At 50.5% G+C, this 14,241-nt stretch overlaps 1 non-coding gene across 1 annotated transcript; it reads right to left on the bottom strand.

The window, feature by feature from the left end:
- Positions 1-825: 825 nt before the first annotated feature.
- TRNAY-GUA (transfer RNA tyrosine (anticodon GUA)) lies at positions 826-909 on the bottom strand. The gene is given in 2 exon segments: positions 826-861; positions 873-909. It is a non-coding gene; the product is annotated as a tRNA-Tyr (tRNA).
- Positions 910-14,241: the final 13,332 nt, after the last annotated feature.

The following is a 14,241-nucleotide window of genomic DNA, read 5'->3' as shown; positions in this document are numbered from 1 at the left end:
TCGATGTGGGGGACGTTTCTCAGTACCTTTCAGCCTCTCGCTTGACGTTTATAACTGGCACTACCGGTTCCGTTCCGCTGGGGTTTACTATTTTGGGTTACCCATTTCAGCCATTTGTTTCGGGTCATCCGGACACTAACTTCAACGATCTCCGGCTCCCGACTGGTGACCAACGGGTGGCACTCATGGAACAGTGTCTGCCATCAAGTGGGAGTGGGCTCGACGTCTGGAAGTGAAACCCTGCATCTAGTGAGGCCACTGTTCGGACCTCGTTCTGACATCGGGTTGCCCATGTCAGCCTCCGGTAGCTCAGATGGTAGAGCGGTGGACTGTAGAGGGAAAGCACAGGCATCCATAGGTCGCTGGTTCAAATCCGGCCTGGAGGACGTTTCACATTTTTGTTCTTGCCCTGGACGTGAGTCACATGCCGCACGTCGAGGTTTCTACCAGGGGCGGTCAACATGTGCTCCTGCTTAATGCTGCCTTTCAAGGCGTACCGAAGTCAGTTTTGAAACCACCTCAGGGATGAGGAGCAGCATTGAGTGCGCATCGTCTTATCAGCGCTCACCAATGTGGTGCTTCAAAAGGGGCTTTGCAATTATCGTTTCTGTTCAGGCTAGCTCCTCCGGGCTCATTTGCTGTATCGCCCACTTCTTGGGCGCCCCCTCGGCTTCCGAAACACGGGAAGTTCGCGAGAGGCGGGCTTGGTCCGCCCCAACGCTGGTTATTGGTCTGATGACAACTTTGTCCAGGGCTCACAGCGCACGAATGACATTGAAATGAGTATCTGTGTCCAAACAGTGGACGCTTAGTCTGTTCAAAACGTCCTCCGGGCCGGATTTGAACCAGCGGCCTATGGATGCCTGTTTCCTCTACAGTCCACCGCTCTACCAACTGAGCTACCAGAGGGTCCGTTGCAGTTAACCGCCCGGCCCCGCCCAGTGGGGCGGTGGGGGGGGGGGGGGACGGACCTCCTTCACACCACTTCACTGCCCACAGCTACCGGCCGACGCAACCGTCAACAACAACCGCGACTAAAATTACCTAATAAAAAAGTTTTCACAAGACTATCACAAAGGTCTACAGTTTTCAATAAAACAGGATTATGCTGCCGAAATTCACATTTTCAAGCCTAGATAAAGCCCAGCATGACGCCTTTATCCACCATTGTCACATCAGGCGCGTAATTAACCTCCGGTACGTCCTGCACAGGCAATAGCCTGGACATGACACATGCTGCATGCGGGAAGAAAGAAAAATGACTCGATACGCGGCCTACCTTTGATTACCAACAGACAAGTTCGATTTGCCGCCGCGTCCCGTTGTCAGTCGGGCTAGCCAGGAAGCAGTAATGCCACTACCGATCTTCAGGTGCCTATGCTCCCTGTCTACAGCATCCTGCCCTAGAAACTGGGCTACGAAACGGCTGACGAAGAACATCACATCGACACTAACCTGAATCTTCAACACTAAGGCACGCATAGACTAGGCTGAATCACCGCCTTGCCAATGCTGCGACTGCCACTAACTGATGCCACCAGCATGTGGTAGCTCGTGTAAGGACACGCCACATGTCCCGCAACCAGTAACAGACATGTTCAACAACTCAGTAAAGTACAAGCGAAAACTTCACTGGGGGAGACTGCAACTCGGCACATCAGAGTATCCGCCCTAAAACGGCGGCTAACGTATTCCTCCTCACGTATGCCTTTCGGCGATGGGTGCGCTCGCGGGTGTGGTCTCTGTGGTCTGGGTGTGGCAATGTTTGGTGTGGTCTCGCATGGGATGATAGGTGCATGATTAAAGTACATATGTTTGTAGCTCCTCCGTTAATTTCCTTGTCAAGACCAGTCGATGTTCGTTCAGTTATTCTTGCTACCAAAACGCATTAATCACGGACATTTACTTCGGGCTGCCTGATAAAAGCTTTGATGGGCAGCTTGTAGCTCGCGTCCAGGGCAAGGATAAGATTGGAAAACGTCCTCCGGGCGGATTTGAACCAGCGACCTATGGATGCCTGTGCTTTCCCTCTACAGTCCACCGCTCTACCAACTGAGCTACCAGAGGCTGACATGCGGCAATTAATGCCAGAACGAGGCCAACCTCTTTTACTGGTGTGTTACATCTGCCATAGGTCTTCTGTCACAGGTACTCTTGCTGCAAAAAAATGAATTGTTTCGATTTGTCTGTGTTTGGCAGCGCACGCCGGGTTTGGGTGATTTTAAAACCAAAGGAATAGCAACAAAGACATTCCCTTGCCTGCAAACATTTTTGACCCGCAAAAGCCCGCCAAGTCTGGCCCATGGCCCAGCCAAAAACCCGCGGGTTCTTGCGGGCCAGGAATTTGCGGGCTAGAGGGCTGAAAGGTTGGGTCCCTAATATGGACGTATATCATACATCTCCGATGCCATGTGAGACCACACTAAACATTGCAAACAGCGCGCGAGCGAACGCATGGGTGAAAGGTATATGTGAGCAGTAGTATTAGCCGCGGTTTAAGGGTGGTTGCTGTGCTGTGCGGAGATGCAGTCTCCCCAGTGAAGTTCTCGGTGGTGCGATACTGCACCGGCGAACATTCTGCGGGCCAGTTGCGGAGACATGTGGCGCATTCTTTCATGAACTGTTGCATGCTGGTTATGTCAGTTATTGGCAGTCATAGTGTTGGCAAGACGATGATGCAGCCTAGTTTAACGAATGTCTCGCACTGAAAATTCAGGGTTAGTGTCCAAGTGACACTTGTCTGCCGCGTGTCCGGTTCGGAGGGAACACACATTGAGAGATCCATTGTATGGTTCCTGCTTACTAGCCATCTCGACTGACGATGAGACGTCGTTCGGCCATATATCGGTCTTGTCTATTCAAATCAAAGGGTGGCCGCACATCGATTGATTTTTCGTCCGGCCTCCACACAAGAGACGAACATCGTATGGGTGCTGGTTTCCGTGGCTCAGGTGTTACATGTGCCAGACGTGCAGTAGCTAAGAGGGCGCTGCATTTGACAACAGCCGACAATGGTGTTATGCTCTGCTTCGTGTAGTCTGCAAATATGCATGTCAGCGGCATAATACTTTCTTGTTGAGACGTTGTGGAGCTTTCGAATGATCACGGTTCTTGGTCGGACAATTTCGCCAGCAGTTGTTGACTCTTCGATGGACGGCCGCTGACTGCGGGCAAGGAAGAAGTGTGGAGGGGAGGGGTGGGGGCGCCCCGATTGGGCGGGGCCGTTCAGCTGTCTGCAACGTGAGCTTTTATCCTCTGGTAGCTCAGTTGGTAGAGCGGTGGACTGTAGAGGGAAAGCATAGGCATCCATAGGTCGCTGGTTCAAATCCGGCCCGGAGGACATGTTATCTTGTGTTTCTCTTTTCCTTGACGCCAGGCAGTCCGCTTACCTGGAGTGTCGGGTGTGGTTAGTATTCCTGGTGACGTGTTGTTGCTTACCAAGATGCACTGACTTATGTTTTGGAGACAAGCGTGTGATTTGGGAACAGCATGAGACGGGAACAGCTCAGCAGCGCGTACCAATGAAGTGTGTCAGCGAGGATTTCGCACGTATCATTTCTGTACCGTCAGCTCCATGTTGTTTCTTTCTCTCTGCCACCCCCTTGCAAGCGCGCCGCCGGCTTGCGAAGGATGGAACGTTCGCGGCAGGTGGGGTCGGGGCACCTCGACGAACGCCATAAAATAGCCGTAGTAAGATTAAGGACAGACAAACAATGTCGAAAAAGGGGATCATTCTAAATGGTAAACACTGCATCAGTCAAAACATCGTCCTGGCTGGATTTGAACCAGCGAAGGCACAGGCAGCGATGGATGCCTGTGCCTTCCCTCTACGGTCAACCGCTCCGCCACCTAAGCTACTAGAGGCTGAAGCTGTTCAATCAATGTGAAAACGAGGGCGTAGCTACCGTGTCACAATTGGACGTCACGTGGAAATCCGAGAGATGGGGAGAGGGGGCTTTGCTACACATTTTTACTATTTCGCTTGGCTTTCAGAAGTGACACCACCGACATTTTTAATGTTGGTTTGACTTTTATGGTATACTTATTCAGTGATTTTCACGGGTCAGACCCATGAGGCGGACTGCGATTGAGTGGGAGTGGCCTCGGCGTGTGAAAGTGAAACAGCGATGCTAGTGAGGCCACGGCTCGGGCCGCGTTCTGACACTTGTGGGCGGTATCAGCCTCTGGTAGCTCAGTTGGTAGAGCGGTGGACTGTAGAGGGAAAGCACAGGCATCCATAGGTCGCTGGTTCAAATCCGGCCCGGACGGCAATCTTGTCCATACCCTGGACGTGAGCTACATGCTGGCCATCAAAGCTTTTGTCAGGTAGCCCGAAGTAAATGTCCGTGATTAATGTGCTTTGGTAGCAAGAATAGCTGAACGAATATCGACTGGTCTTGACAAGGAAATCAACACAGGAGCTATAAACATATGTACCTGAACCATGCATCTCCGATCCCATCTGAGACCTCACCAAGCATTGCGAACAGCCCGCGAGCGCACACATCGCCGAAAGGCATATGTGAGCAGGAGTATTAGCCGCCGTTTAGGGGCGGTTGCTCTGCTGTGCCGAGATGCAGTCTCCCCCTGTGAAGTTCTCGGTTGTACTATACTGAGTCGTTGAACATGTCTGTTACCAGTTGCAGAGACATGTGGCGTGTCCTTCCACGAGCTACCACATGCTGGTGGCATCAGTTATTGGCAGTCGTAGCATTGGCAAGGCGATGATTCAGCGTAGTCCATGTATGCCTTAGTGTTGAAAATTCAGGTTAGGGTCGATGTGATATTCCTCGTCAGCCGTTCTGTAGGCCAGTTTCTAGAGCAGGATGCTGTAGACAGGGGGCATAGGCATCTGAAGATCAGTAGTGGCATTAATGCTTCTTGGCTAGCCCGACTGACAACGGGACGCGGCTCGACGGTAAATCGAACTCGTCTATTGGTAGTCAAAGGTGGGCCGCGTATCGAGTCATTTTTCTTCCGACCCGCACGCAAGAGACGATCACAGTATGTGTTCCTGTTTCCATGTGTGGGCTATCGCATGTGCAAGACGTACCGGGGGTTAATTGCTCGCTTGGTGTGATGACGGTGGATAATGCTGTCATCGTGGGCTTGATGTAGGCCTGAATATGTGCATTTCAGCAACTTCATTCTGCTTTATGGAAAATTGTAGACCTTTGTGATAGTCAAAGTTTTGTATCCGGTAGTTTCGGCCGCGGTTGTTGTTGGCGGTTGCGTCGGCCGGTGACTGCGGACAGTGCAGTGGTGTGAAAGAGGTCCGTCTCCCCCCCCCCTCACTGGGCGGGGCCGGACGGTTATCTGCAACGAACTCCATCCTCTGGTAGCTCAGTTGGTAGAGCGGTGGACTGTAGAGGAAGCAAACAGGCATCCATAGGTCGCTGGTTCAAATCCGGCCCGGAGGACGTTTTAACTTGTGGATCTCCTCACTCTGGACTCCAGTCACATACCGCGCATCGGAGTTTCTGCCAGGTGGGCCAACATGCAATCCTGAATGGTGGTGCTTTCCAAGGTGCGCCAAGTTCTATTTTGATACCAACCACACGCGTGAGGAAGGACATTGGGTGCACAGCATCTCACCTTTTCACCAAAGCGGTGCGTCAAAAAGGGTTTTGCAAGCATCTTGTCTGCTTAGGCTGCCTTCTTCGGAGCGCTTCCCTCTACCATCCGCTTCCTGGCGCGCTGCCGTCTTCCATGACATGGAAAGTTTGCGGAAGGCCGTCTCTGGACGCGCCAGCACATGTTTCAGGATTCGGGATTTAGGACGCCCGAATGGCATGTGTGTGTCATTGTGGCTTTACGACGCACTCAGCTGCTGAGGCTATATGGCGTCGCGTGCCTCTCACCCTGGCAGGAAGAGTGGGCACCGCGGGGAATCGAACCCTGTACCTCTGGTTTCCCGGACGCGCAATGGTTAACGCAGACGCGTTAACCCTTGTGCGTCTGGTGCTCATGACTGATTTGACTCATGACGTTGCACTCGCACAGGTGCTCATGAAAATGAGCACTTGTGTCAGTAGCGGCAAACGCCGCGTCATTTGAAAACGTCCTCCGGGCCGGATTTGAACCAGCGACCTATGGATGCCTGTGCTTTTCCACTACAGTCCACCGCTCTACCAACTGAGCTACCAGAGGCTGACATGTGACAATTAATGCCAGAACGAGGCCCAAGCGGTTCGATAGGGGATTTCCGCTTGACTCTTAGACGCCCAGGCTACCCCGATTCGGTTGCTGGCAGCGCATCACGCGGACCGCCCATTGGGCACCAATTGGCAGTCGAAGCTCGTGAGCGAAGCGTCATGTTGGCATGGCCCGAAGCAAATGAACGTGATGAATGCTTAGTGATACCGACAATAGCATATCGACCGGTTTTCACAAGGAAGTTGACGAGGAAGCTCACCGCTAGTAAACAGCTGTACTTAAGACGCGTCTTGCTCCAAAATATCAGGCCGCAATCTAGCTTGTGCTGCCTAGCTTGTGATCCAGCCCGCAAAAGCCCACTCTGCTACAATGCTAATTCGCCATCAGCCCGCTAGAAGTAATTAATCGCAACATGGATTTTATCATTTCACCTTAAGATTTCAGCCTTCTACTTCATCTCAATAGACCATAGGCTATTTCTTCCAAAAACGCATGAGTCAACTGATAGCTGTGCACTAAAGAGTAAAAAATGCTAGGTGCTTCAAGGCATGGAAAGTGTCATTTATCACAATATACATGCCACATGCCACATGAGCTCAGTTATTGTTCGACTGCGTCACAGTTGCCACGAATGTGAAATCTCTCATTGGAGAAACGAGTCAGCCTCTTAAGTGTTGTTTACTGGCCTTAACTGGATTCATCGTGCAACCATACCACATAAAAGCCGCATGGTAGCTTTGAAATGATCCACTTTTCTCTCTTACTACCATCCATGTTTTTGCCCAGAACCATCGCCGTGTAGTTTGTCTTACGCTGCCTGACAGGCACGTGGAAGAAAGGATGGCAAGAACATTTTGTCGGCGAATATTTGCCCCTCCAGTGGCATCATGCACATTTAGCTCTGGCATAAAACCGTATTATATGGATGCAATGGGCAGACAAACTTCTATGAAGACAATCACAGTTTTTAAAGATAATTTCCAGGAATGCTTTTTACAGTATAGAAAGCCTGCAGACAGTAACTTTCGATACTTATGGAATGCCTCTTGAACGTCACATGTTGAGGTGATTTTTTACCCGCAAAACTGCATGCAGATACAATATTGGAAAAAATGGACAAATCAGACTGAACGAAACCCGTTGTGAAAAAAAAATGTTGAGAAATAGTAACAATCGCAGTAACGGAAAACCGCGCTGCGGAAGTCCTCGGTAGTCGAGGTCACGGAGTGCACCTTCCACAGACGTAGAGGAACAAGTTATGCTACCATTTTTTTTTAGTTTCGACGATTGTTGCGCGCTTGATACGCCAGTAGGTGCTGGCTGTATTGACAAGTAAGTGAAGCTAGGACAATGAAAGACTCACAGTTACCCCCGCATTTCGAAAATTATGGATGCTGATTGTGATATGTGAGGTATGGTGTTGGTGTAACTCAATGGAGGCTGAGTGTACCACACCCTCACAACAACAGCCAAGAGCAATGTATAGCTGTATTTAATTTAAGGAGCCACCTTGCTGCTGCTCGATGAAGTCAGGCCATAGTTTTGAAAATTTGAGTGTTCTTGATTTGTTGTAGTGAAATGTTTCCTTAAACTGTACAATATATGCAGCCTCTTTTACTGGTGTGTTATATCTGCCATGGGTTTCTGTCACTGGTACTCTTGCTGCAAAAAAATAAAGAATTGTTTCATGATCTTTCTGTGTTTGGCAGCGCACGCTGGTTTTGGGTGCTTTTAAAACCGAAGGAATGACAACAAATACATTCCTTTGCCTGCAAACACTTTTGACCCGCAAAAGCCCGCCAAGTCTGGCCCATGACCCAGCCAAAAACCCGCGGGTTCTTGCGGGCCAGAAATTTGCGGGCTAGAGGACTGAAAGATTGGGTCTCTAATATGCACGTATATCATACATCTCCGATGCCATGTGAGACCACACAAAACATTGCAAACGGCCCGCGAGCGAACACACGGGTGGAAGGCATATGTGAGCGGTAGTATTAGCCGCCGCTTAATGGTGGTTGCTGTGCTGTGGCGAGATGCAGTCTCCCCAGTGAAGTTCTCGGGTGTGCTATACTGTACCGGTGAACATTCTGGGGACCAGCCGCGGAGACATGTGGCGCATTCTTTCACGAACTGTTGCATGCTGGTTATGTCAGTTATTGGCGGTCATAGCATTGGCAAGACGATGATGCTGCCTAGTTTAACGAATGTCTCGTAATGAAAATTCAGGGTGAGTGTCCAAGTGACACTTCGTGTCTGCCGTTTCCTAGTTCGGTTGGGAGAGAACATACATTAAGAGATCCATTGTATGGTGCATGCTTGCTGGCCATCTCGACTGACGATGGGACGTCGTTCGACCATATATCGGCCTTGTCTATTCGAATCAAAGGGTAGCCGCAAACCGATTGAATTTTCGTCCGGCCTCCACACAAGAGACGAACGTCGTATGGGTGCTGGTTTCCGTGGATTAGCCATTACATGTGCAACACATGCAGTAGTGTAACTGGGGCGCTGGATGTGACAGCAGCCGATAATGGTGTTGTGCTCTGCCTCGTGTCAGTCTGCAAATGTGTATTTCGGCGGCATAATACTTTCTTGTTGAGACGTTGTGGAGCTTTCGAATGATCACAGTTCTTGGTCGGACAATTTCGTCTGCAATTGTTGACACTTCGAGCGACGGCCGCTGACTGCGGACAAGGAAGAAGTGTGGAGGGGAGGGGGTGGGGGCGCCCCGATTGGGCGGGGCCGTTCAGCTATCTGCAACGGACTCTTCTATCCTCTGGTAGCTCAGTTGGTAGAGCGGTGGACTGTAGAGGGAAAGCATAGGCATCCATAGGTCGCTGGTTCAAATCCGGCCCGGAGGACGTTTTATCTTGTGTATCTCTTTTCCTGGATGCCAACCAACCCCCTCACCTGGAGCGTCGGGTGTGGTTAGTATTCCCGGTGACGTGTTGTTGCTTACCAAGAAGCACTGAATTATGTTTTGGAAACAAGCGTGTGAGTTGGGAACAGCATGAGGCGGCAACAGCTCAGCAGCGCTCACCAATGAAGTGTTTCAGCGAGGACTTTGCACGTATCATTTCTGTTCCATCAGCTCCATGTCGTTTCTTTCCCTCTGCCACCCCCTTGCAAGCGCGCCGCCGGCTTGCGAAGGATGGAACGTTCGCGGCAGGTGGGGTAGGGTCACCTCGACAAATGGCATAAAACAGCCGTAGTTAAGATTAAGGGCAGACAAACAATGTCGAATAAAGGGGATCATTCTAAATGGTACACACTGCATCAGTACAAAACATCGTCCTGGCCGGATTTGAACCAGCGACCTGTGGATGCCTGGATCTTCCCTTTACGGTCAATCGCTCCACCACCTAAGCTACTAGAGACTGAAGCTGCTCAATCAATGTGAAAACGGGGGCCCAATGACCAGACTAGCAGTTTCTGGTTCACTTGTACGCGCCGAGGCCACCCGCACTCGGTAACAGACACCGCGTCATGGGGTCCGCCCATTTGTCACCAGTGAGGAGTCGGGGGGCTGGTGGGGGTAGCCGCAAGTCCGAGTTGTCCGAAGCAGGGGGCCGTAGTGAACGCACCTAAGTAGTGAAACTATGTGTAGAGGTAGCTACCGTGTCACAATTGGACGTCACGTGGAAATCTGAGAGATGAGGGAGAGGGAGCCTTCTTACACATTTTTACTATCTCGCTTGGCGTTCAGAAGTGACACCACCGACATCGTTAATGTTAGTTTGACTTTCTTGGTATACGTATTTCAGTCATTGGCACGGGTCAGACCCATGAGGCTGACTGCCATTGAGTGGGAGTGGCCTCGGTGTGTGAAAGAGAAACAGTGATGCTAGTGAGGCCACGGCTCGGGCCGCGTTCTGACACCGGTTGGGCCACATCAGCCTCTGGTAGCTCAGTTGGTAGAGCGGTGGACTGTAGAGGGAAAGCACAGGCATCCATAGGTCGCTGGTTCAAATCCGGCCCGGAGGACGTTTTCCAATCTTGTCCTTACCCTTGACGTGAGCTACATGCTGCCCATCAAAGTTTTATCAGGTAGCCCGAAGTAGATGTCCGTGATTTATGCGCTTCGGTAGCAAGAATAGCTGAACGGATATCGACCGGTCTTGACAAGGAAATTCACGAAGGAGCTATTAGCACATGTACCTAAATTAGGCACCTCCGATCCCATGTGAGACCTCACCAAGCATTGCGAACAGCCCGCGAGCGCACACATGACAAAGGCGTACGTGAGCGTGAGTGAGAGCGTACGTACGTGAGTGAGAGCGTGAGCGTACGTGAGATTAGGAGCCGCCGTTTAAGGGCGGTTGCTCTGCTGTGCCGAGATGCAGTCTCCCCCTGTGAAGTTCTCGGTTGTACTGTACTGAGTCGTTGAACATGTCTGTTACCAGTTGCGGAGACATGTGGCGTGTCCTTCCACGAGCTACCACATACTGGTGGCATCAGTTAGTGGCAGTCGTAGCATTGACAAGGCGATGATTCAGCCTACTCCATGCGTGCCTTAGTGTTGAAAATTCAGGTTAGTGTCGAAGTGATGTTCTTTGTCAGCCGTTTTGTAGCCCAGTTTGTAGAGCAGGACGCTGTAGACAGAGAGTATAGGCATCTGAAGATCGTTAGTGGCATCAATGCTTCCTGGCTAGCCCGATTGACGACGGGACGCGGCTCGACGGTAAATCGAACTCGTCTATTGGTAGTCAATAGTTGGCCGCGTGTCGAGTCATTTTTCTTCCTACCCGCACGCAAGAGACGAACACATTATGTATGATGGTTTCCGTGTCCAGGCTACTGCATGGGCAAGACGTACCGGGGGTTAATTGCGCTCCAGGTGTGACGATGGTGGATAATGGTGTCATCGTGGGCTTGATGTAGGCCTGAATATGTGCATTTCGGCAACTTAATCGTGCTTTGTGGAAAATTGTAGACCTTTGTGATTGTCAAAGTTTTGTATCCGGTAATTTCAGCCGCGGTTGTTGTTGGCGGTTGCGTCGGCAGGTGACTGCGGACAGTGAAGTGGTGTGAAAGAGTTCTTCCCCCCCCCCCCTCACTGGGCGGGGCCGGACGGTTATCTGCAACGGACTCCATCCTCTGGTAGCTCAGTTGGTAGAGCGGTGGACTGTAGAGGAAGCAAACAGGCATCCATAGGTCGCTGGTTCAAATCCGGCCCGGAGGACGTTTTAACTTGTGGATCTCCTCACTCTGGACTTCAGTCACATACCGCGCGTCGGAGTTTCTGCCAGGTGGGCCAACAGGCAGTCCTGAATGGTGCTGCTTTCCAAGGTGCGCCAAGTTCTATTTTGATACCAGCCACACGCGTGAGGAAGACCATTGGGTGCACAGCATCTCACCTTTTCACCAAAGTGGTGCCTCAAAAAGGGATTTTCAAGCATCTTGTCTGCTCAGGCTGCCTCCTTCGGGCCGCTTCCGTCTACCACCTGCTTCTTGGCGCGCTGCCGTCTTCCATGACACGGAAAGTTTGTGGAAGACCGTCTCGGGACGCCCCAGCACAGGTTTCAGGATTCGGGATTTAGGACGCCCGAATGACATGTGTGTGTCATTGGGGCTTCACGATGCACTCAGCTGCTGAGGCTGTGTGGCGTCGCCTGCCTCTCACCATGGCAGGAAGGGCGGGCACCGCGGGGAATCTAACCCCGTACCTCTGGCTTCCCAGACGCGCAATGGTTAACGCCGACGCGTTAACCATTGTGCGTCTGGTGCTCATGACAGATTGACTCATGACGTTGCACTGGCACAGGTGCTCAGTAAAATGAGCACCTGTGTCGGTAACTGCAGATGCCGCGTCATTTAAAAACGTCCTGAGGGCCGGATTTGAACCAGCGACCTATGGATGCCTGTGCCCTGCCTCTACAGTCGACTGTTCCACCAACTGAGCTACCAGAGGCTGACATGGGGCAATTAATGCCAGAACGAGGCCCAAGCGGTTCGATAAGGGATTTCCACTTCACTCTTAGACGCTCAGGCTACCCCGATTCGGTTGCTGGCGGGGCCTCATGGGGACCACCCATCGTGCACCAATCGGCAGTCGAAGTTCGTGAGCGAAGCGTTATGTTGGCGTAGCCCGAAGCAAATGAAGGTGATGAATGCTTATTAGTACCGACAATAGCATATCGACCGGTTTTCACAAGGAAACTGACGAGGAAGCTCACCGCTAGTAGACAACTGTACTCAAGACGCAACTTGCTCCACAAAAACAGGTCACAGCCTAGCTTGTACTGTCTAGCATGTGATCCAGCCCGCAAAAGCCCGCTCTGCTACAATGCTAATCCGCCATCAGCCCGCTAGTAGTACTTAATTGGCAGCATGCATTTTATCATTTCATTTTAAGATTTTACCGTTCTACCTCATCTCCATAGATCATAGGCTATTTCTTCCAACAGAAGCATGCATCTACTGGTAGCTGTGCGCTAAAAAGAGTAAAAATACTAGGTGTTTAAAGGCATGTGAAGTGTCATTTCATCACATTATACATGCTACATAAGCGAATTATTATTCGACTGCGTCACAATTGCCACGAATGTGAACTCTCTCATTGGAGAAGCAGAGTCAGCCTCTTATATGGTGTTTACTGTCCTTAAATGGATTCATCGTGCAACCACACCACACAAAAGCCGCGTGGTAGCTTTGAAATGATCCACTTTTCTCTCTTACTACTATCCATGTTTCTGCCAAGAACCATCGCCGTGTAGTTTGTCTTACGCTGCCTGGCAGGCACGTGGAAGAAAGGATGGCAAGAACATTTTGCCGACGAACATTTGCCCCTTCATTGGCATCGTGCACATTTAGCTATGCCATAAAAACCGTAACATATGGATGTATGGGGCAGACAGACTTGTATGAAGACAAAGCTTGTAAAGATAATTTCCAAGGACGCTTTTTACAGAATAGAAAGCCTGCAGACGATGGCTTTCGATATTCATGGAACGCCTCATGGACGTCATATGTTGAGGTGATTTGTTCCCCGCAGAACTGCACGAAGATACAATATTGGAAAAATTGCAAATCAGACGGAACGAAAGCCGTTGTGAAAAAAGATGTGGAGAAATAGTAACAATTGCGGTAAGGGAAAACCGTACTGTGGAGGTCCTCTGTAGTCGACGTCACGAAGTGCATCTTCCACGGACATAGAGGAACAAGCTATGCTTCCACTTTTTTAGTTTCAACGATTGTTGCGCGTTTGATACGCCAGTAGCTGCTGGCTGTATTGACAAGTCAGTGAGGCTAGGACAATGAAAGGCTGACATTTCTCCACGCATTTCGTTAATTATGGGTGCTGATTGTGATTTGTGAGGTATGGTATTCGTGTAACTCAAGAGAGGCTGAGAATACCACACCCCCACAACAACAGCCAAGAGCAGCGTATAGCTGTATTTAATTTAAGGAGCCACCTTACTGCCGCTCGATAACATCAGGCCATGGTTTTAAAAATTTGGGTGTCATTCTTGATTTTTTGTAGTGAAATGTTTCCTTAAAGCTGTTCAGTATGTGCAACATCTTTTACTGGCGTGTTAGATCTGCCATGGGTTTTCTGTCAGTGGTACTCTTGCTGCAAAAAAAAGAATTATTTCATTATTTTTCTGTTTGGCAGCGCACGCTGGTTTGGGGTGATTTTAAAACGGAAGGAATAGCAGCAAATACAGTCCTTCGCATGCAAACATTTTTGACCCGCAAAAGCCCGCCAAGTCTGGCCCATAACCCAGCCAAAAATTCGCGGGTTCTTGCGGGCCAGAAATTTGCGGGCTAGAGGGCTGAAAGGTTGGGTCTCTAATGTGCACCTATATCATACATCTCCGATGCCATATGAGACCACACGAAACATTGCAGACATTCCGCGAGCGAACACACGGGTGAAAGGCATATGTGAACAGCATTAGCCACCGTTTAAGGGTGGTTGCTCTGCTGTGCCGAAATGCAGTCTCCCCAGTGAAGTTCTCGGTGTGTGTTATACTGCACCGGTGAACATTCTGCTTGCCAGATGCGGAGACATGTGGCGCACTCTTTCACGAACTGCCGCATGCTGGTGGTGTCAGTTATTGGCAGTCATAACATTGGTAAGAC

Source organism: Pollicipes pollicipes, unplaced genomic scaffold (genome assembly GCF_011947565.3).
Source record: "Pollicipes pollicipes isolate AB1234 unplaced genomic scaffold, Ppol_2.1 Scaffold_3447;HRSCAF=4054_pilon_pilon_pilon, whole genome shotgun sequence".
In the NCBI taxonomy this organism is placed as follows: Eukaryota; Metazoa; Arthropoda; class Thecostraca; order Pollicipedomorpha; family Pollicipedidae; genus Pollicipes; species Pollicipes pollicipes.
Note: the sequence above shows the minus strand (reverse complement) of the source record. Positions and strands in the feature narration are given on the sequence as shown.